The sequence below is a fragment of the Heterodontus francisci genome, chromosome 2 (assembly GCF_036365525.1).
Source record: "Heterodontus francisci isolate sHetFra1 chromosome 2, sHetFra1.hap1, whole genome shotgun sequence".
NCBI lineage: Eukaryota > Metazoa > Chordata > Chondrichthyes > Heterodontiformes > Heterodontidae > Heterodontus > Heterodontus francisci.
This window is the reverse complement of record NC_090372.1, coordinates 99,071,013-99,094,518: the sequence shown is the minus strand read 5'-3', so window position 1 is coordinate 99,094,518 and position 23,506 is coordinate 99,071,013. Positions and strand designations below refer to the sequence as shown.

Sequence of the window (23,506 nt, the reverse complement as noted above, 5' to 3'; positions counted from 1 at the left end):
TTGTTTCTGAGAGTTTGCTGTGTGCAAATTGGCTGCCATGTTTCCTACATTACAACAGCGACTATACTTCAGAAGTACTTCATTGGCTGTAAAGTGCTTTGCGACGTCTTGTGGTCATGAAAAGCGCTATATAAATGCAAGTCTTGCTTTTTTTCTTTAATGGTGGTGTATTAATTTCTTCTCCATCAGTTCGGTGCTAGGACCCCAGCTATTCACAATATAATATCTCCAAATTTGCAAATGACAAAACTGGGTCGGATGATGAGTTGTGAGGAGGATACTGAGAGGCTTCAGGGTGATTTGGACAAGCTAAGTGAGTGGACAAATGCATGGCAGATGCAGTATAATGTGGATAAATGTGAGGTTATCCACTTTGGTAGCAAAAACAGGAAGGCAGATTATTATCTGAACGGCTCTAAACTGAGAGAGGGGAATATGCAAAGAGACCTGGGTGTTCTCGTAGACCAGTCGCTGAAGGTAAGCATACAGGTGCAACAGGCGGTAGAAAAGGCAAATGGTATGTTGGCCTTCATAGCGAAAGGATAGCAGGGATGTCTTGCTGCAATTATACAGGGCCTTGGTGAGGCCACACCTGGAATATTGTGTGCAGTTTTGGTCTCCTTATCTGAGGAAGAATGTTCTTGCTGTAGAGGGAGTGCAGCGAAGGTTTACCAGACTGATTCCTGGGATGGCAGGATTGACGTATGAGGAGAGATTGAGTCGGTTAGGATTATATTCGCTGGAGTTCAGAAGAGTGAGGGGGGATCTCATAGAGACCTATAAAATTCTAACAGGACTTGACAGGGTAGATGCAGGAAGGATGTTCCTGATGGTGGGGGAGTCCAGAACCAGGGGCCATAGTCTAAGGATATGGGGTAAACCTTTCAGGACTGAGATGAGGAGAAATTACTTCACCCAGTGAGTGGTGAGCCTGTGGAATTCACTACCACAGAAAGCATTGTATGTTTTTAAGAAGGAGCTATAGCTCTTGGGGCGAAAGGGATCAAAGAATAGGGGGAGAAAGCAGGAACAGGTTACTGAGTTGGATGATCAGCCATGATCATAATGAATGGTGGAACAAACTCGAAGGGCTGAATGGCCTACTCCTGCTCCTATTTTCTATGTTTCTCCTCTTTCTAATCTCTGTACGCCTCGTGTGGTTGAGAGATTGAGGTATTGCCCATACTGTAGTTGAAAATCTGTAACAGTAGCTCGTTGAAAATTCCCCCAGTTGGTAATTATATATTTTTCTCTTTGCTTAGTGCCTCCCTGCAGCAATGAGGTTGAGACCAAAATCTCAACAGATCAGAAAATTGAACTTGCATCTCATCAAGTTATGGTATGATGCACTGCTGCTCCAACACATCACACCTTAATGTATTCTCAGTTGTGTTTGATGTGGTGAGGGTGTGCACAGTCAAAAGAGTAATTAAGAATAGTGACACAGAGTATATTTTAAACATTTTATTTACAATAAAAGTGTGCCTGCTCCATCTGTAGATTAGAACATTTCTGTTAGTTGATGGTGCTCTTATGAGATGGGGATTGAAGTCCTTCTGTCGTTAGGAATCTTCTGCTTTCAAATAAGAATCAATGCTGATATGCAATGTAAATATAAGGCCTTGGCCACCTATTGTCAGCAGATAGCTAAGAAACAACAGTGATGGTATCCAATAGATCAAACCCACTGTGATTTTACAATATCAATATAAACAAGATTTTGTATGTGTATTTTAAATGAAGATTCTTGTAGTGATCATAATCATAGGTTAGTGTATCACTGGAGATTGCTGCTGTATCAGATTCTTTGTGGTTAGCGTTCCTGTTTCCATACAGCATGATGTTTTAAATAACACTCCAAAAAATTAGACCTCTGGTAGTACAGATAAAGTTGCCAATGGGGAATTGAACCCCAGTTGTCATTAGATTTTAATACATTACTCATTGTTTCCTGCATTTTAATTATAGTAGTGGGAATGTGACTCAACTATTTCTAATTCTTCTAATCAGAGTCTTCTGTGCTCACAGGTTTACTATATAATATATACTGTTGTTATAATTCCTTCTTTGTTCCTGGAAAATTTAAAGTTTTTCAGTGGATATGTAAGTGTAATTTCATTTGATGTACCTATATTACAATCTAGCTGCATCACAGTTTACAGGTAATGGGCTATTATCTTCTGTAAACAACCGATGAAATGATTTGCTCTAATTGTATAACCCACACATAATGGTGCAACACATTAGAAAGACAGTCACCAGCCCTGTGGCAGTGACAGAGAGATGCTCATTGCACTGAGCTGCTGGTTTCAGGTGTTGTACTGTAGGAAGTGCAGAGAGGAAGCCAGATGCCTTCCTGTACGTTGATGGAAAGTAACAATAAGCCTGATCTGCCTTGCCTTTTAACATCAAATGGCCTGACGATCCAATCATGCTCAACTAAATGCGAGCCATGGTCCAGCAAGATTGGGGAGAAAATGGAGGATTTTGTAACTACACAAAAATTACAAACCCAGCAGTTTTACATATTCATTTACTCATTATTTCAGCAATATATAATTAATAATAGCTCATTTTACATCTTTTAACATTCAAACACATCCTATGTCAGGTATCAACATATTTTATTTCCTTACTAAAATTTATAGGTAAATTATATAATTGAAGACTCATAGCTGCTGTGTTAAACCAAATGTTAGGATATATAGTGTATCAAATATAAATGATACTGTGAGCTGCCAGCTTTATATACAGATTTGAGAGTGTAGAATGAAGTCATATACAAACAATTCATAGCTGGAGAAACCAATCATAGTTGATATTATACCAACCAGAAGTGAGCACAGGGGGCTCTGACCAGAGGAATAACAACAACTACCACTTTCATTTATTTGGGGCCTTTAATGTAGAAATTTGTCCCAAGATGCTTCATAGAGACAAAAATGGACACTGAGCCAAGAAAGAGATGTTTAGAGGAGTGACCAAAAACTTGGTCAAAGAATGAGAACAGTTGGATATATTCACAGATAAGAAACAACACGGGATAATGAGTAATAAAAGGAAAAATAATGTGCAATTACTGGACACAATGGTGAGCAGATGAAGACTTACAAGGATGTATTTGGAGGGTATTTGTCTTTGATAGTGGAACATTTCCATGCTGGATTGAAGGATTATTGAGAATATGAATGTTATTTTTGTATATAAAAGGAAAGTAGCACTATCAATTTTGATCTGAAACATCAGGAACGAAGGGTATATTCTATCAATGCTGCTTACCATTTGAGAACTTGGATCAGGATCTTTTATGCTCTTATAATATCAAAGTAGAGATCTTTAGATGTTCATGATAGATGCTCAGCAGTGGAGGATGCTGTGAGATGTTTGCTGAGTGGTCACACTTGAGAATTTAAGCTAATTTGGTTCTTGAATTTAGCTTTGGAAAACTTTAATTCCTATGAGCTGGATTTTGTGTAGGAGGTGGGGCTCCCAGCACCGAGTGATCCTCTGGTCCTTTTCCATCAAAGTTTCACGATCCAGGATCCCCATCATTTCAAAGACAGAGATCTCGGCTCCATGAGCTGCCAGCCAATCAGAGGTCCGGCAGCTCAGCAGCATCGGCAGTGCCACCAGGAGCAGTGGTCACTGTCAGTACTGCAGAGGCCTTGGATCCAGGCCCAGCGCTGGAACTCTGGACCTCAGGACCTCAGGCAAGAAAGGTGGGGTCACCGAGGCCAGGCCAGTAGGCACTGGCGAAGTGGGGACAGGGGTGGTCATAAAGTTCAGGGGGAGGGGGTTCCTGGGAGGCACATTATTTCCCGGCTGGGGCCCTCTGTGGGGCACAGATGCCCAGGGAGGAGGGACCCCCCCCCCCCCAAACCCACAGGGAGGGTGCCTCATTTTACAAGGCACCCACGTTGCATGGCAGAGGTTTCCACTCCCACCCTGCAGTTAAATCCCAGCAGCGGGGGAAAGAGGCCCCTTAAGGGCTTCAATTGGCCTGTGGGCGGGAAGGCCATCGTCGACCTATCCCACCCTGGGAAGATCGCTTGGTGACGGGGTGGCGACGGGCCATCCACCCCCCACCACCTGTTGTGATTCTATGGCCACCTGCCTCTGACTCCACCTCAGGGGCCCATAAAATCCAGCCCTTTGTGTGCCTTTACGAACTTGTGCTTTGGTTAATCTGTACTTCTCCATATTCCAGTCTAAAAGACCATTCTTACTGAATTAACTAAATAAATAAAGTCAAGTGTGTTGCTATCATTACAAAATGATACAGAAACTCAGTTAAAAGGCCAGGACCAGAATCACTTCTGATGGATGCACATTGAGAACAATCACCTCAAAACGTTTTGACCTCTAATATCAAATACATGTCAAAAGGGCCCCTCACATCCCAAATCAATTAGTAGTGTTTAAGTGCAATGCCATCCATGTCATCAATATCCATGGATTGCTGGAAACTACAGGTTGTAATGTAGGCTGGCTTCTAAACTTTCTGAAATGAGGTATATGAAACTGTCCATGAAGACAGAGCTCACTCCTCCACATCTTCAAAGCATTATTGTGGTATTTGCACACAGTTAGCAGTGGGATGTGCAAAGTACAAGCCATTCTTCTGGCCTTTTGTGTTTTTATCCAAAACTTACATCAATAAGTTAGCATACAAAATGAATATGGTACAGGAATGTTGTGACATGAAAAAAGTTTGTCATATTTTTCTATTGTTTAAGGTCAGCCATAACATCCAGCAAAAGCATTCTTTTTACTTCATTAAGAGTAAATGTGATTGTAGCTTTCATCTGTCTCAACCTTTTTAATGAACAATTATGTATTGTCTAAGTGACATTTTGATTTTGTAATAATATTCATTCATTCATTGGTGTCTTCTTCCCAGAAGGTTGACTGCCATGGATCTCCATCCCTGTCTGTCCTGTACGGTCCTTACACATTCTGCATAGGTCAACTGCATCCAGTCCATTATATCTCATTCATTTTCTTCCCTGCTTCCCTCTCCTATGTTTTCCATCAATCTTTCCCTTCCAATAATTGTCTCTGTCTCCCTTCTGCTCTAATGATGTGACTGAAGTAATGTATCTTTCTCTGTTTGATGTTATGCACTAATTTCCTCTTTTCTCCAACCATCTCCTGCATTTCCTCATACGTTCTTCTGTTTGTGTAGGATATGCAGAACATTCTTTGATATGTCCACATCTCGAATGCATTCAGCTTATCAATAGTCTCTTTGTTTGTTTGCATGTCTGCAAGGCATATAACATAGATGATACATGTAGTTCTTTTCTTTTTTTCTTTTGGGCCTCCTTATCTCGAGAGACAATGGATACGCGCCTGGAGGTGGTCAGTGGTTTGTGAAGCAGCGCCTGGAGTGGCTATAAAGGCCAATTCTGGAGTGACAGGCTCTTCCACAGGTGCTGCAGAGAAATTTGTTTGTCGGGGCTGTTGCACAGTTGGCTCTCCCCTTGCGCCTCTGTCTTTTTTCCTGCCAACTACTAAGTCTCTTCGACTTGCCACAATTTAGCCCTGTCTTTATGGTCATGTAGTACTTCAGCAGTAATAATATAATTGGCCCCTATTTGGTTAGTGATTTGTTGGTTCCATTCACCCTAAACCTTGAGATCCTTTTCTTATCCGAGAGCTTTGAAATCATTTCTAAAACAGATTAGAAACTGTCTCCACAATTATCGCTGCCTGTATCCAGTTAAAGATATTCATTTTCAAGAACACAAGAATTAGGAGCAGGAGTACACCATTCGGCCCCTTGAACATTCTCCGCCATTTGTTAAGAGCATAGCTGATCTGATTGTGGCCTCAACTCCACTTTCCTGTCTACAGTCCATAACCCTTGATTTCCTTGTCGATCAAAAATCTATCTAACTCAGCCTTGAATATATTCAATGACCCAGCCTCCACTGCTCTCAGGAAGAGAATTCCAAAGACTAATGACCCTCTGAGAGAAGAAATTCCTCTTCATCTTAGTCTTAAATGGGAGACCCCTAACTTATAAACTGTGTCTCCTAGTTCTAGACTCCCCCACAAGGGGAAACATCCTCTCAGCATCCACCCTATCAAGTTTGCTCAGGATCCCATATGTTTCAATAAGATCACCTCTCATTGTTCTAAACTCCAATGGGTTAGGCCTGGCCTGTTCAACCTTTCCTCATAAGATAACCCCTTCATCCCAGGAACCAGTCGAGTGAACCTTCTCTGAACTGTTTCTAATGCAATTATATCCATTCTTAAGTAAGGAGACCAAAACTGTACATAGTACTCGAGATGCCGGCTAACTAAGGCCATGTACAGCTGTAGCAATACTTCCCAACTTTTATACTCGATTCCCCTTGCTATAAACACCAACATTCAATTTGCCTTCCTCATCACTTACTGTACCTGCATACTGGCTTAAAGGCAAGAGAGCTATCAACTGAGCCACAGGTAACACTTACTTGTCCAGTAAGTGATGATTATGTGGAACTTGCTACCACAGGGAGTCATTGAGGTGAATAGCATAGATGCATTTAAGGGGAAGCCAGGTAAGCATATGAGAGAGAAAGGAATAGAGATTTATGCTGGTAGCGTTAGATGATGAAGAATGGAAGAAGGCTTGAGTAGAACATAAACACCTTCATGGACTAGTTAGGCTGAATAGTCTGTTTCTTTGCTGTTCATCAGTCAGATTTTATGGAGCTGCTAGGAGAGTAGGAAGCAGGACCTTAAAGGTATTAATCTCCTGATTACTCCTAGTGTCATGCACTAGTGAGTACAGAAATTGGAGGATAGAGCAGATCAATGCATGGCTGGAGAGATGGTGCAGAAGGGAGAGCTTTCAATTTCTTGGACATTGGGACCACTTCTAGGGAAGGTAGGACCTATTCAGGCTGGACAGGCTGCAATTCAACAGAGCTAGGACCAAAGTCCTCGCAGGGTGGTTCACTAGTGCTGTTGGGGAGGGTTTAAAACAACTTTGCAGATAGATGACAACTAAGATGTAGCAATAGAAAGAAGACACAAGGTAACAAAGAATTGGGAGAGACAGATAGCAATAGAGTAATAAATAGTAAGGTATTAGGTGGGATCAGACTAAGAGTGAATGCACTAAGATCTAGATTAGGTTTATAGTCCATGTATGTAAATGCACAAAATGCGGTAAATAAAGTTGGTGAGCTTCAGGCGCAAATAGCCTCATGGGAATATGATGCTGTGGCGATAATGGAGATCTGGCTGAAAACAAGGCAGGACTGGCTACTAAATATTCCTGGATAAAAGGTGTTCAGGAAAGATAGGAAAGGTCCGTGTCAGCATGGATAAAAGAATTGGCTGAAGAAAAGAAAACAGCATGTCATGGTAAATGGTTGTTTTCCAGACTGGAGGATGTTAGACACTGGTGTTCCCCAAGGTTCAGTGATAGCACCATTGCTTGTTTTATATATATATATATATATATATATGACTTGGATATTGGAATACAGCGTAAAATTACAAAATTTGGTGATGATATGAAACTTGGAGGTGTGGCAGACAGTGAGGATGATACCAATCAACTGCAATAGGACATAGATAGGCTAGCAGAATGGGTGGATGAGTGTCAGATTGAATTTAATACAGAAAAATGTCAGGTGATGCATTTTGGAAAAATAGAATAAATGGTATAGCTCTAAAGAGTGTGCAGGGACAGAGGGACCTGGGGGCTCATGTGCACAGACCTTTGAAGGTGGCAGGACATATTGAGAGAGGAGTTAGCAAAGCATATGGGATCTTGGGCTTCATAATTAGAGATATTGAGTCCAAAATCAGGGAAGTTATGCTGAACCTTTATAAAGCTCTGTTTGGCCAGAGTATTGCGTCCAGTTTTGGTCACCACACTTTAGGAAGGGATGTGGGGGTCCTTGAGAGGGTGCAGGGGAGATTTACCAGAATGTTCTAGGGATGAGGGATTTTAGCCTCAAGGTTAGGTAGGAGAAGCTGGGGTTGTTCTCCTTGGACCAAAGGAGATTGTGGGGCAATTTGATAGAGGAATGTAAGATTAAGATTAAATAAGGTAGACAAAGAAAAGCTGTTCACATTAACTGATGATACAAGGACTAGAGAATGCAGATTTAAGGTTTTGGGCAGGAGATGCAGTGGGTATGTAAGGAAGAACCTTTTCACGCAGAGAGTGGTAACAAACTGGAAATCATTGCTTACGACTGTGGTGGAAGCAGAGACGATGAATGATTTCAATAGGTAATTAGATGGGCACTTGAGGGAAATAAACTTGCAGGGCTACAGGGATAGAACCGGGGAATGGGACAGACTGGATTGCTATACAAAGAACTGGCATGGCCTCAATGGTTTGAATGGCCTCCTTCTGTGCCATTATGACGCTATGGTTCTATGGCTTTATGAAAGAAAGGAGGAGGGGTGGCAACACAGGGAGTTGACATATAACTCTGACTCTTAACAGCTACCACACCTGGTTGGGGTCAATAGTGTGGTGGGTTGCTCAGGCTGAAACCCATCCTTGCCATTCTCTGAGCAAGATCGGTAGTTTTGTACCACCGTTTACCAAGATTAACGGCACCCACTAAGAACTGAGTCAAAAATTCCGGAAGGAACTTCATATAGAACCCTTTCAATTACAGAGGAGATAGTTTCATCCCCTCAATCTGCACTAGATTTGAAACCAACTCCAGAGGCAAAAGGAGTGTTCAAAAAATGAGAGTGTTGGGGGAGGGGGTAGATATGATAGCATAACTGTAATAAAATTTTGTTTCCGTACAGATAAGAGGTCCAGCAGCATATTATCAAAGGTTCTGGCAACAACCCAGAAATTAGGACAATATTGATCCGAAATCCTTGAGAATGCATATTTTAGTAGTAAAATCAATCACAAGCTGTCTGTTTTGGAAACTCAGGCTGGAATTTTACTGTGTAAAAACAGGAATCCTCCGAGGCGGCCGAGATGTAAAATGGCGGGCGATGACATCGGGACGGGTCCCTGACATCATGATGCCCAAACACCATTTTACGCCGGTCGGATGGTGGGTGAGATTGAGGCTCCGCTCGCCGTCCACTTAGAGTCAATTGACAGCCATTGAGATCATTAATAAACCAATTGACAGCCATTTTACATCAGCTGTCAGATTTTACGGCAGTAAAACGAGTCGAAGGACTTGTCAGGAACCCAGCAGCTTTAAAGGAATGGTAGGCAGTGTCTCTATGAAGGAGTTGTAGGTACTTTTTTTTTGATTCTTTGTTCATTGATATTTCTTTGCCTGACTTTGAATTTTGGGTAGTTTCTGCTGGTTCAGCAGGGTTCATCTGAGTGTTAGTCACTTCTGGTCGGGCCTCAGCAATATTGACTTATTGGGTGAAGGGGAGGGGGTTGTGAGTGCCTGTCCTTACAGCAGGATGGTAATACCTGAACTAATTGCATCTCTGGAACACTGCATCAATGGGAATTGTGCACTCTGGAGGCGGCTCATCTAATGAGGAGGACTACGCACCAAAGAGGGACAGGAGGGCAAATAGCCAGGGGAACCGACAACCTGCTGGTCCAGTGCAGCCTTGTAATGGGGAAGGGGGAGAAGGTGATAGAGTGGCCCAGGTGCAACTACCTGTTAGGAGACGAGCCCACCCAGCAGCCAGGGTCTTCTTTGAGACCACATTTGAGCTTTCGACAACTGTCAGAGCGCCAGTGCCGAAGAAGACTACACTTGTCATGGGAGACTGTCACATCTCTGCGTGAGATGCTGGCAGTGAAGGTCACTTCCAACTGCGTGGGTGGCCATCCAATGTCGGTCGCACTGAAGCTAACAGTAGCACTAAATTTCTATACATCAGAGGGATGAGCAGCTTCCAAAGGTCGCCTGAGCATTAGAGTCAGATCTCTCGAGGGACATGAATTGCCCTCAAACGAGGGACCCCCCCCCCCCCCCCACCTCCACCTCCTGACACCACCAGCAGGCCACCAGGTCTCAGTTAGCAATGTATCCACACAACGGCAGGTCCCTTCGTCCTCCACAAAATTGGAGGTGGGAAATGGCCCTTAAGTGGCCATTAATTGGGCCTCTATTGGCCTGGGAAGAGAAGGCAGTCCTTGGCCTTCCCTGGCCTGGACAAAATGGCAGGAGGGCAGGACAACGTTGGGAATGGCACCCCTTGCCATTTTGTTTGACCTTCCTCCTCCGTTTCCTTCTTTAAGGGCAAGATAAAATCCTGCCCATTAACTCTGATCTGCTCAGGTTTAATGGGCTTGGGTTGGATCATTAGAAACAAAACCAAAATAACTACACTAGGAACATAGGAATAGGAGTCGGCCAATCAGCTCCTTGAGCCTATTCTGCCATTCAATTAGATCATGGCTGATCTGTATCTTAACTCCATCTACCTGACTTGGTTCAGTAACCCTTAATACACTTGCCTATCAAACATCTATCAATCTCAGTTTTGAAATTTTCAATTAACCTAGCCTCAACAACTTTTTGGGAGAGACAGTTCCAGATTTCCACTATCCTTTGTGTGAAGAAGTGCCCCCTGACATCAAACCTAAACAGCCTAGCTCTAATTTTAAGGTTCTGGACCTCCCCACCCCCCCCACCACAGGAAATAGTTTCTCTTTATTCTATCAACTCCCTTTGATCCTCTTAACACTGTAATTAGACCATCCCTTAATCATCTATATTCAAGGGAGATCAAGCCTAGTCTATTCAACTTGTCCTCATAATATAACTCTTTTTGCCCCAGTATCATTCTGGTGAATGTGTGCTTCAGGTCCCCAAGGTTGCTTTGACTGTTCTCAGTTGCTTCACTCCATTTGTGAGATTCGAATGGATGGATCGTTTTTCAACTGGCACAGACATGATGGGCCAAGTGACCTCTTTCTGTGCCTTAAACTTTCTATGATTCTATTTCAGCCTGAGTGTAGTCTTAATGTGTTATGTGTGTTATGCTTCATTCCTCTCACTGCAATTATCAAAGAATCTTGCAAGTAGGAAATTAATTGATCTCAGTCTATTTTTCCTTCTCTTCCAGGAAAATGCTTGTAGAATATTATTCTTGCTTTCAAGTAGAGTAGCCCATACGTTTTTTCCCACAGAACAATTGCAGTGGCGAAATGCAGTGATGAATCCTTATTATTACTGCTGTAGTTGAAAAGCTGTTAAATCTTCTCTCTTGTGTGAGCAGAGTTGCAGAGTGCTTGACAGGAAGCGCTCTGTTTATGTGATTGATCTGAATTGCAACAAGGGATGAAGTTGTGGCCAAAAATAGAAACTAATTTATGCAGCTGTGTGTGAAATAGGATTGTGTATAATTCCAGCTTCTTTCAGCCTGCCCTGAAGAGCTCACAACAAGCCCAGAGGATTTGCATTACATTAGGCAACTGCTCTAATGGAAATCTCTTTACTGCTCAGCCGGACAGGGAGCTAATAAATAAAATGACCCTGAACAGAAAGCCAGTTTGTTTCCTCTTTTTTTCTGTCTTGATTGTTGATGGGGCTCAAGTATAAGTTTTTTTTTGATTAATGACAGTCCTTAAAACACCCAGAGGATGAATTCCATTTCCATTTGTTTTTTAAATTTCTTGAAATCTTACAGCACAGAAGGTGGCCATTCGGCCCACTGGGTCTGTGCCAGCTCTTTGAAATTAATCCCACTCCTACATGCTTTCCCCATATCCCTGAACACAGGCTGCTCAATTTCTTCCTTTTTTCTTTTCCGCTGTTCTGAAGGTTCTTTCTGAGGTACGGGTCAACAAGTATCACCAACCATTAAGTACCTCACTCAGTAGGAATTCTTCATGTCTGAGACGAAGCAGTTAGTGTCAGCAGTCTGCTCAATCATGGACAACATCAAGACTGATCTTGTCCTCACTCAAAATGCTTACTTACCAGTAGGATCAATGGATTGCAATTGGGAACGAGGACTCGGGCTTTTCTTCTCTCGGTCTTTGAGGGCAGGTGTACAGGCTTTAGTTATAGCACTGCTTCCTCCACTAAAATCATCCAACTCAACACTGACTGGTAATTCAATCTGGAACCTTTTGAACGATATGGACTGAACTTTATCAGCCCCCGGGTGATCGGAATGGAGGTGGGTGGGGGGGAGGGGGGGGTGGTGACCAAATAGTGGGGAGCCACGTGGGATGGCTCCCTGATGCATTCCTGCCACTGGGGAAGTTTGCAGTGGTGGGCTGTGAGGCAGATCGGCTTCCTGCTCCATGAAGGCATGCAGTCGTTTTTACATATTAAGGCTCCAATTAGGGGCCATTTTATGGGGCCACCGGCATTTTGCTGGCGGCAAGGCACTCCCCAGCTGCATGGGGATGCTGCCATCTTCATGGAGTTGGTCTCTTTACAGCAGTCCAGGGGGCAATCGGAGCCAGAGGCTCCATGGCCGACAAAAGGGGCTGCTGGTAGGAAAGGGAAACCCTGGCACCCCCACCCCCAACCCCACTTCCTGAGGGGCAAGTGGATAACCAGGGAAAGAGTAGGGCCCATTAGGGACCAAAGTGGCAATCTGTGTGTGGAGCCAGAGGACATAGGTGAAGTAATTGATTACTTTTCATCTGTGTTCACAATGGAGAAGGAGGATGTAGGTGTAGAGATCAGGGAGGGGGATTGTGATATACTTGAACATATTAGCATTGAAAGGGAGGAAGTATTAGCTATTTTAGTGGGCTTAAAAGTGGATAAATCCCCAGGCCCAGATGAGATGTCTCCCAGGCTGTTGTCTGAGGCAAGGGAGGAGATAACAGGGGCTCTGACACAAATTTTCAAATCCTCTCTGGCAACAGGAGAGGTACCAGAGGATTGGAGGACAGCGAATGTAGTACCATTATTCAAGAAGGGTAGCAGAGATAAACCAGGTAATTACAGGCCAGTGAGTCTAACATCAGTGGTAGGGAAACTATTGGAAAAAATTCTGTGGGACAGGATTAATCTTGGAGAAGCAGGGATTAATCAGGGATGGTCAGCATGGCTTTGTCAGGGGGAGATCATTGTCAAACAAACTTGATTGAGTTTTTCGAGGAGATGACTTGATGTGTACATGAGGGTAAAGCAGTTGATGTAGTTTACATGGACTTCAGTAAGGCTTTTGATGAAGTCCCGCATGGGAGATTGGTTAAGAAGGTCAGAGCCCATGGGGTCCAGGGCAATTTGGCAAATTGGATCCAAAATTGACTTGGTGGCAGGAGGCAGAGGGTGATGGTCGAGGGTTGTTTTTGCAAGTGGAAGCCTGTTACCAGTGGTGTACCACAGGGATCGGTGCTGGGACCCTTGCTGTTTGTCATGTACTTTAATGATTTCGATGTGAATATAGGAGTTCACAGATGACACGAAAATTGGTGGTGTGGTAAATAGTCAGGAGGAAAGCCTTAGATTACAGGACGATATAGATGGGCTGGTAAGATGGGTGGAGCAGTGACAAATGGAATTTAATCCTGAGAAGTGTGAGGTAATGCACTTTGGGAGGACTAACAAGGCAAGAGACTATACAATGGATGGTAGGACTCTAGGAAGTACAAAGGATCAGAGGGACCTTGGTGTACTTGTCCATGGATAACTGAAGGCAGCAGCACAGGTAGATAAGGTGGTTAGGAAGGCATATGGGATACTTGCCTTTATTTGCCAAGGCATTGAATATCAGAGCAGGGAGGTTATGATGAAGCTGTATAAAATGCTAGTTAGGCCACAGCTGGAGTACTGTGCACAGTTCTGGGCACCACACTAGAGGAAGGATGTGATTGCACTGGAGAGGGTGCAGATGAGGTTCACCAGGATGTTGCCTGGGCTGGAGCATTTCAGTTATGAAGAGAGACTAAAAAGACTAGGGTTGTTTCCTTAGAGCAGAGAAGGCTGAGGGGGGACATGATTGAGGTATACAAAATTGTGAGGGGCATTGATAGGTTAGATAAGAAGAAACTTTTTCCCTTGGCGGAGGGGTCAATAACCAGGGGGCATAGATTTAAGGTGAGGGGCAGGAGGTTTAGAGGGGATTTGATGAAACATTTTTTTAATCAGAGGGGATGGTTGGAATGTGGAACGCACTGCCTGAAGAGGTGGTAGAGGCAGGGACCCTCACAACTTTTAAGAAGTATTTAGATGAGCACTTGAAATGCCATAGCATACAAGGCTACGGGCCAAGTGATGGAAAATGGGATTAGAATAGTATGGCCGGCACAGACATGATGGGCTGAAGGGTCTGTTTCTGTGCTGTATGACTCTATGACTCTATGACCCACCAAGTGGTATGGCCTATTACCCTCGGCCTTCCTGAATTTAAATTTTTACTGTGGCCAAGTAAGGCCAAGTGCGCCTTCATCTTGTGGCATCCTGAAGATCTCCAACCTGCCTCAGCAGTGCCCTGCATTCCTGGTGCCATTGCTGAGGCTTCAGAGCTGCCAGCTCTTTGATTGGGTCGGCAGCATCAGGAGCCTGCCCGCTGTCTTTAATTGGATGGCAGGGAAGGGAAGGCCGGCTAATTAGGAATCCTCCTGTCGTAAAATCGCCGAGATGGTCCCGCTGTCGATAAACGCGGGCTTGGGACACGCCTTTCGCCCTCACGTCGGGGTCCCGAAGCCAGTGCTAAAATTCAGCCCTATGTCTCAGTACTACATCTCCACTGTTATGATCATAGGTGCCTTTGGACAGCAGGCCATTGTGGAGCTCTCTATTTTCTAAGTGTATTGGTGGATCACATTAATGTACCCCTTGAGGTTCATGTCCACTAGTGTTAATGTTCCAAGATGGCTTTGAATGTCTTGCTAATGAAGGCAATACCAGATAGCTCATTCAACTGCTCAAGCCATTGTTCTGGATGAGGGCTATTCAGACATGCGTCTCCCCCTCAATACCTTGGAATGTAAGGCGTTTCAATGCAAATTGCAGTGGCCATCTTAGCTGCTTTCTTTTCAAATTTTGAACTTAGGTTTCCAGCTTCCCTTTTTTAAAAGTTTAATTTAGGTTTACAACTGATGAATTAAAAATCATCATTCAGCATAGCACGTTTATGACAGTATGTAGAATTTGGTTTAAATAAAATTGAAGCTAAACCATTCCATTTTCAAGATCACTGCCTCTGTGTTCATTCCTTTAGCAGCACATGTTCTAATTTGTTGATTTCTGTCTGTCAGCCATGGGAATGAGAGCATTACATGGAAGACTGGATTCCCAATGCTAGATATGTGCACAATTGCATAATATTATCTTAAACACTACAATGCCACAAAGCTAAGTTTTCAGCTGGCCCACCAGTGAAGATTTTTAAAATAAAAATAAACAATGACACAGACTTCACTTGGAGTTGGAATGTTTCTTACAATGGTCATGGTGGAAGATATCACAGAATGCTGACAGGGGATATCAAGAAATCGTTAGCTAAATGCTGATGGTGCCTCGGGCACTGCATTAATCCTTAGAAAAGCTGCAATTCTACCCAAATCTATTTCATGCCCTTTGTTCAGCTGGACCTCAAACTAAATGCTATACTGAAAATGTTGGAGGGAGCAGCACCCAGTATATCTGTTATTCTGACTCATTTCCACTGTGAAAGACTATGCAATGCATTTTGTCGCTATGCAATATCATCACAAGGGGGAATTTTAACCTCCTTAAGACAGATGGGACAGTGTCTGATGGGTTAGTTAAATTCTTAAAAGGAGAGAAAACTGAGCTTGGCCCACCACAAAAACATCTACTTCCAGTTTAACCAGAGCAGATTGGGGGTCAGGTGAGTAATCTATTCTCAAGAGCCATGTCAGTAATTATAATATTTAACTGAGGCTGTGTGCCTCTCTTTTAAGCAGCCATGTGGATTTAACAGCTGCTGACTGGATTAACCCAGCGCCCAGGAAACCCAACAGCAGAAGGGAGACAAGAAATGTCAGGTCTAGCAGGTAAGTGCTTTTCAAGCACTGCTTGTGGGCCAGGAAATGTAGAAAACAAATTCAAACAAGGTGCTGCCATTGAATTTGGCAGGAGCTCTGCATTTCCCATATGTCCCAACTGCTAAAAGTTACCCCAACCCCTCCACACCTCCTGTAAATGCTGGGGCTAAGTTATCCAAAGAAGTATGATTTCGGCAGCAACTATTGCTAGCACCCATAGGATGATCACAATAACACATGTGGCCTTTTCTCCATGAATTCCATGACCAGAATTCTCTTGTTTGAGTATTCTTAACTAGATAGTTGCCAAATTGCACACGTAGAAAATCAGAATGGCAATAATAGCCTGGATGAGGAGTTCATCGAATGCTTTCAAGATAGTTTCATAGGGCAGCTCATTCCAGAACCAACAAGAGAGCAGGTATTGAGTAATGTGACAGGATTAATTAATGACCTCAGAGTAAAGGCATCTCTAGGTAACAGTGACCACAATATGATTGAATTTTACATCCAGTTTGAAAGAGAGAAGAGTGAGTATAAGACTAGTATTTTAATTTTAAATAAGGGCAACTATGTGGGCATGAAAGCTGAGCTAGCTGAAGTGAACTGGATTACTAGGCTAGGTGATAGATCAATAGAGAAGCAGTGGCAGACATGCAAGGGGATATTTCTGAATACTCGGTATGAATATATTCCTACTATAAAGAAAAATTCTAATGGGAGGATCCACCATCTGTGGTTAACAAAAACAGTTAAAGAAAGCATCAAACTTAAGAAAAAGGCATATCATTGCGCAAAGGTGAGTGGCAGGTCAGATGATTGGTCTGAGTAGAAAGAACAGCAGAGAATGACTAAAAGGTTAATCAGGAGAAAGAAATTAGAGTAGCTAGAAATGTAAAAACGGACAGCAAGAGCTTCTACAGGTATTTAAAAAGGAAAAGAGTAAGTAAAGTAAGCGTTGGTCCTCTGGAGAGTGAGAATGGGAAGTTAATAGTAGATAATAAGGAAATGACAAATTAAATAAACAAATATTTTCTTCTGTCTTCACTATGGAGGATACAAAAAACATTCCAGAGTAGCTGTAAATCAGGAGGTGGAAGGAAGAGAGGAACTTGTTGAAATTACAATCAGCAGGGAAGCAGTACTGACCAGACTGATGAAGCTCTGGGCTGACAAGTCCCCAGGTCCTGATGGGCTTCATCCTAGGGTCTTAAAAGAGGTGTATAATGAGGTAATAGATGCGTTGGTGTTAATTTTTCAAAATTCGCTAGATTCTGGAAAGGTTCCATCAGATTAGAAAATAGCAAATATAACCCCTCTATTCAAGAAGTGGGGGAGGCAGAAAACAGGTAACTATAGGCCAGTTAGCTGTCGTGGGGAAGGTGCTGGAATTGATCATTAAGGAGGCTATAGCTGGGCACTTAGAAAAACTCAAGGTAATCGGGAATAGTCAGCATGGCTTTGTGAAAGGGAGATCATGTTGAATCAATTTATTGGAGTTCTTGAAGGAGTAATATGTGCCGTGGATAAAGGGGAGCCCGTTGATGTACTGTACTTAGATTTCCAGAAGGCATTTGACAAGGTGCCACATAAAAGGTTATTGCGCAAAGTAGAAGCTTATAGTGCAGTGGGTAACATATTAGCATGGATAGAAGATTGGCTGGCTGGCAGAAAGCAGAGAGTGTGCATAAATGGGTCCTTTTTTGATTGGCAGAATGTGATGAATGGAATCCTGTGCTGGGGCCTTAACTTTTTACAATTTATATCAATGACTTAGATGAGGGGAATGATGGCATGGTAGCTAAATTTGCAAGTGACACAAAGATATGTAGGAAAATATGTTGTGAAGAAGACCTAAGGAGGTTGCAGATCGATATAGATAGGTTGAGTGGGCAAAAATCTGGCAGATGGAGTATAAAATGGGAAAATTTGAAGTTGTTTACTTTGCCAGGAAGAATAAAGAAGCAGAGTATTACTTAAACAGAGAACGACTGTAGAACTCTGAAGTGCAGAGGGATCCAGGTGTTCTAGTGCATGAGTCGCAAAAAGTTAGTGTGTAGGTACAGCAAGTAATAAAGAAGGCTAATGGAATGCGATCCTTTATTACGAGAGGAATTGAAAATAAAAGTAAGGATGTTATGCTTCAGTTATATAGGGCATTGGTGAGACCACATCTCGAATACTGTGTGCAGTTTTGCTCTCCTTATTTGAGGAAGGATGTGAATGTGTTGGAGGTGGTTCAGAGGAGGTTTGCTAGACTGATACCTGGAATGAGCAGGTTGTTGTATGAGGAAAGGTTGGACAGACTGGGCTTGTTTTCACTGGAGTTTGGAAGAGTGAGGGGAGACTTGATTGAAGTTTATAAGATCCTGAACTGGCTTGACAGGGTGAATGTGGAAAGGATGTTACCTCTTGTGGGTGAGTCCAGAACTAGGGGACACTGTTTTAAAATTAGGGGTCACCCTTTTAGGACAGAGATGAGGAGAAATTTTTCTCTCAGAGGGTTGTGTGACTTTGGAACTCTCTGCCTCAGAAGGTGATGGAGGTGGGGTCATTGAATATTTTAAAGTCAGAGGTAGATAGATTCTTGTTAGGAAAGGCAATCAAAAGTTATCAGGGGTAGATGGGAGTGTGGAATTCGAGACACAAACTGATTCTCCATGATCTTATTGAATGGTGGAGCAGGCTAGAGGGGCCAAATGGCCTACTTCTGCTCCTAATTCGTATGTTCATAAAGGAGCAGTATTCATTTACTGGCATAATTGGAAAGAGACAAGAATTTATATTAGCAAGAATTGAAGTAGCACTCCCTGTTACCCTGAATTTGGATGAATAGTGGGGTTGTGTGTTTCTGCCTAAGGGATAGGTGGGAGGAATATGAAGCCCTACTATCTATCCAGATTCCAAGTGATTGTGGTGATAGTCCCATTGTTATATTTACTGTTTGATTTGACACAGCAAGCAGCTGCCACCAAAATGGTATATTTTAATAAGTTTGATGTGGAGCCAGGATGAGCAGAGTGTGCTTCTCCTGGCTCCGCAACACTTACAAATGCTGCTGATGGACTGAGAATTCCCCTTTCCTGTGCTACTGTCTAGATATCCCACACCCCCTCCTGGGACTTACTTCTGGGCAGCTGCCAGCGAGGCAATTGGTCTGACATTCATCCTTTTACAATGGGTGAGCTACCTGTGGAGGCGCTACAGGCCCTGGGAACTCACCAAATAATGTTCATGAGGCCAGAGGCCCGAGGCAAGAGCCCCAAGTGCAGGCCTGTTCGGGCCTCCCAGTAGGGACTCACACTCCTTGCACAGTGCCCATTTTAGGCCAAAACACAAGCCTAAAGGAACTTCAGACCATTTCTCTATTTATTTCAGATCTTCAGATTTGCAGTTTCTCCTTTTTATTTTATTCCCCAAAATTTACTTCGATTTTCTCTCAGTTTGTGATATCGGTTCTTCCTTTCTTTCTTTTTTTGCTGCCTTTCCTTGCTTCCTTCCTTCCATTTTTTTTTTCTATTCCAAGCTTACTTTTTCAGTTCAAAATGCAGTTTATTCTGTCTCTTTTCTTTCTTTTTTTGTTGGTGTCTGTGTCTCTTTGTTGCTTTGCATTGACTTACCCCCTAAATATTGCTTGGTTGGCAGTTGACTGCCTTTCTCAACAGTACCTTGAAAAAAGAATGAGGCAAGGATTGGTGCAAATCCAGTGACTGTTCCTGAGATACCTTTGAGATTTATTCTTGTTGGATCACAGAATCCCATAGATTTAGTACTACTGAATGGTTTAGAGTTAATGGTCATAATGAACAGCATATGGGGAAATGGTTTGTTCTACTTCATGTGGTTTAGTATTTAGGTGGAAAATGCTTTTAAATATTAGAAAAATGACTCCCTGTAGGGTTCCCTTAATAGCTCAGTGAGTACATTTATCAAGTGGTATGGCACAGTGCCATATAGACCTGGAAGGTGCCAGATTCAAACTCTGATCTGCATTGAGGTGATCTCATCTGGGGTAATTATGTTGGTGCTAATTGTTCTTTGTGCCCATTGCCAGGGAGGCAAACGTCAGCAAGGGTCTCCACTACAGATTGTTATCCAGCAACCCCTGCTAGAAAGTATATGTGGCGTGTCTGTGTGTGATCTGTGTGTGTGTGATGTATCGTGTGTGTATGTGTCTAAGAGGAACAGAACAGAATCACCCAAGGCTGTGATGCTCCACGACAGAGTTGCCTGACAACAATCACTGTTTAGATCCACTTATGAGTAATGATATTCAAGCTGGAGGGCAACTAGCACGTGTGGAACTATATCTCAGCATGAGTCGGCCAGCAATCAGGAATGAGAACCTTGAGCAACATTTTTTAGCTCTGTAATGCAGGAAACTTGATGCCATTTTAAGTTCTTTTAGTTTGTTTAGGAAGAATTTTAACCCCCAAAATCTAGTGGATTTGGGTCAAACAGACATGTAAAAATATAAAGCATCTGAAAGCCAATCCCAACCTGCCTCCAAACTGCCCACTTCTGGTTTTAATGGAAGTGGGATGGGGGTGGGGGGTTGTGGGTGGGGGCAGGTAACCAACCCACTCCCAGAAGATGAGTTGTTCATTTAAATAATTAAAATGAGGTTGCATGTCTCAGAATTACTACCATTTAAAGTTAACCCTGTCTGGCCAGCATTTCTTTGCCTCGATAAATCCATTTGTTAAAGGGAGGCAAGGATTGCTGGATCCAGGAGGGAAGTGTCTTTTATTTCCCTGCTGGATTCAGTTTACCTGCTTCACCCACCCTCCCACAATCAGACACCCCACCCCAATCCTTCTGATCTCCCCCAACTCTTCTGATCTCCCCCTCCACCAACCCTTCCGATCTTCTCACCGAGGCTTCTGATCTCCCCCACCACAGAGACTACCGATTTCCCCCTGCCATCAACTTTTCCGATCTTCCGCCTGAGGCCTCTGATCTCCCCGCTCCAACACCGACTCTTCTAATATCCCTCTCCCCCGCAAGGCCTCCAATCCCTCCCTCCCTTCTCTTTGCTACTGACTGCGGCCTGGTGCCGAAGGCTGGCTGTGGCCGGGAAACCGAGACAAAAAATGGTAATCGGATCCTGCCATTAAAATCATCAGGACACAAGGGAAATCTGCTCTTCAACCTCAAAATAGCCCCCATTCCCTCTTCACTTCCAAGTTCATATTGAGGCCTTTGACTTAACAGCACCCCATGTGCTGTATTTACCATTTATGGCTTTGGGGCAACCTAGAATTCTTATTTTGAACAGCGTGTCTGTATGAGCAACAATGGACAGGGAGTGAAGGACACGTTGCCTTTATCTTTTTATTTAGAGTTGCAAAATCCTGATTTGCAATGCAGAATAAATATTAGTTCTGTTGGTAAAATTATTGATGGATTTTTGCTTCAGCATATGCAAATTCTTTCAGGTATATTAATCAGAACAAGTATCCAAACTTTAAAATATAGTAATACATTTGGTAGAGTGCTGCAGTAAGAAAGAAAGATTTGCCTTTCACAACCTCAGGACATCCCAAAGTGTTTTACAGCTAATAAAGTACTTCTGAAGTGTAGTCAATGTTGTAATGTAGAAAACACAGCAACCAATTTGTGAACAGCAAGCTCCTAGAAACTGCAATGGGATGATGACTTGATAATTATTTTAGTTGAGGTATAAATATTGGTCAGGGAGAACTGCACTGCTCTTCTTTAAAATAATGCTGTGGGATCTTTTATGTCCACCTGAGAGGGCAGACAGGGTCTTGGTTTAATTTCTCATCTGAAAGACGACACCTCCAACAATGCAGTTCTCCCTCAGTACAACACTGGAGTGTCAGTCTAGATTACATGCTCAGGTGTCTGGACTGGAATTTAAATCCACAACCTCCTGCCTCAGAGACAAATGTGCTACCACTGAGCCACGGCTAACATCAAGTAATGCAGGCTCTATTCCTCTCTCTCTGTAATGTTGTGGAAAAATACAATGAATATACATTTTTGTTGTTGGAATGTAAATAGAACACATGGGGTCATTTGCTTTTCACCGTTTGGTTGGTTAACTGGCTGTCGTAGAACCAATTGAAATCAATGGAATTGAACATTGGGTGGGCTCTATAACAGGCTGTCAACCCGGAACAGCGTTTATTTTACACATGGACAGCAAATTGAGAATATATTTCAGTATGCCATGATTCCATATAAATGGGCTGGGAAAAAATTTTGCCTTTAACATCTGGGCATTAAGCATTGCCTTGGTGGAGCATAGAAAATCTAACCGGATAGTTGGTAAACAAAATGGTAAATAAAAGAAGGTAGTGCGTTGATGTAAATTGAGTCAGTATGTTGGACCAAGTTTATTGCCACCTGAAGTTTATTAACAGTGTGTCGTACCAAATGTAGGGTGAACCCATCAAATAGCAGATTAATAATTTCATAAGGAAACAATATTGAATCAGTAGTATATTTTAGTAAAGAAAATACGTTTCATTTGACAATACTCGAACAACATTATTCAAAATAACAAGAGGTGTATATGGTGTATAGTTTATTCTTATTTCCTTTCTAAGATTTAATCCAGATTGCTAAATAAATTGTTCCTATATCTTCATTTTATACTCATAATCTTTCTTCATGAGATGATGGATTAGAATTTCACTTGCACTTTTTTACCCCTTCCCTTTTCTCCTGAAGCTATTGACTCCTTGCTGCCTCTTTCCAATAACTTGTCCAAATGGTCATTACTCATGTAAACCTGTACAGTGAGTGTCAGTAGGCTAGTTTACTGGAGGGGAACCAGAGCAGTGCCTGGTCTTGTCCTCACCTGATGTTCGCAAACATGCTTCTGTAGGAGGGGCAGCTGTATAGTGATCAGAAGCTGGAAGCGCCAAGCAGTTTTCCTCTCCGTGAGCACCCACATCCCTGCCTAACTGAAACCAGCAAGCTCAGAACAGACCAGAGATCGAATCTAAGAGCTTCCAGGCCTGTATGGCCTAGCTATTCACTGGATAAACCTGCTAAACTTTTACAAAACCTCTTTACTGTTACAATTTGAAATATAGCACTGTAATTTAAATGTATCTGCTTATTAACAGCTTGAGTTCAGCAAATTGAGAACTACTTTTCAAAAACAGCATGACAATTGGATTTCTACTATTTTAGATCAGTTAACTTCTATGTATAAAAATTGCTGAGTTGTAAATAAAGCAATATGACACATGCTAATTCAGAAAACATGTACACTATATACACAAAGACGACAGGGGATTATTCCTTTGCATTCCCACCTGAAATCAGGCAAGATCATGATGGAAACAGTAGGAAAGAAGGGTACTGAGGCATAGTGCTACCGCATCACTCCGACCAATAATTCACTGCCCTTGCTCCAACTGGGACTGCTGCTGCCCACTCCTTCCTCACCCAATGCATGTAAATGGTGGCTAAGGAGGCAAGTCCTGTTGGGTTTGCCTTCTTTCCGCTCTTGTTACTGCAGCTTTTCAAGGCCACTATGGAAAAGATGGTGCTGGAGCCCTTGAAGCAGCAGTAACTCCCCTACAGAAGCCCCATGGGGAGCACGGGCTTTATATCTGTCTCTTCTCTCTCTGTTCTGTC

The 23,506-nt window shown here is 42.8% G+C and overlaps 1 protein-coding gene across 20 annotated transcripts in view; it reads left to right on the top strand.

The window, feature by feature from the left end:
- Positions 1-23,506, top strand: part of LOC137345926 (histone deacetylase 9-like) — a 1,063,883-nt gene that overhangs the window by 623,922 nt on the left and 416,455 nt on the right. The window lies entirely within an intron of this gene.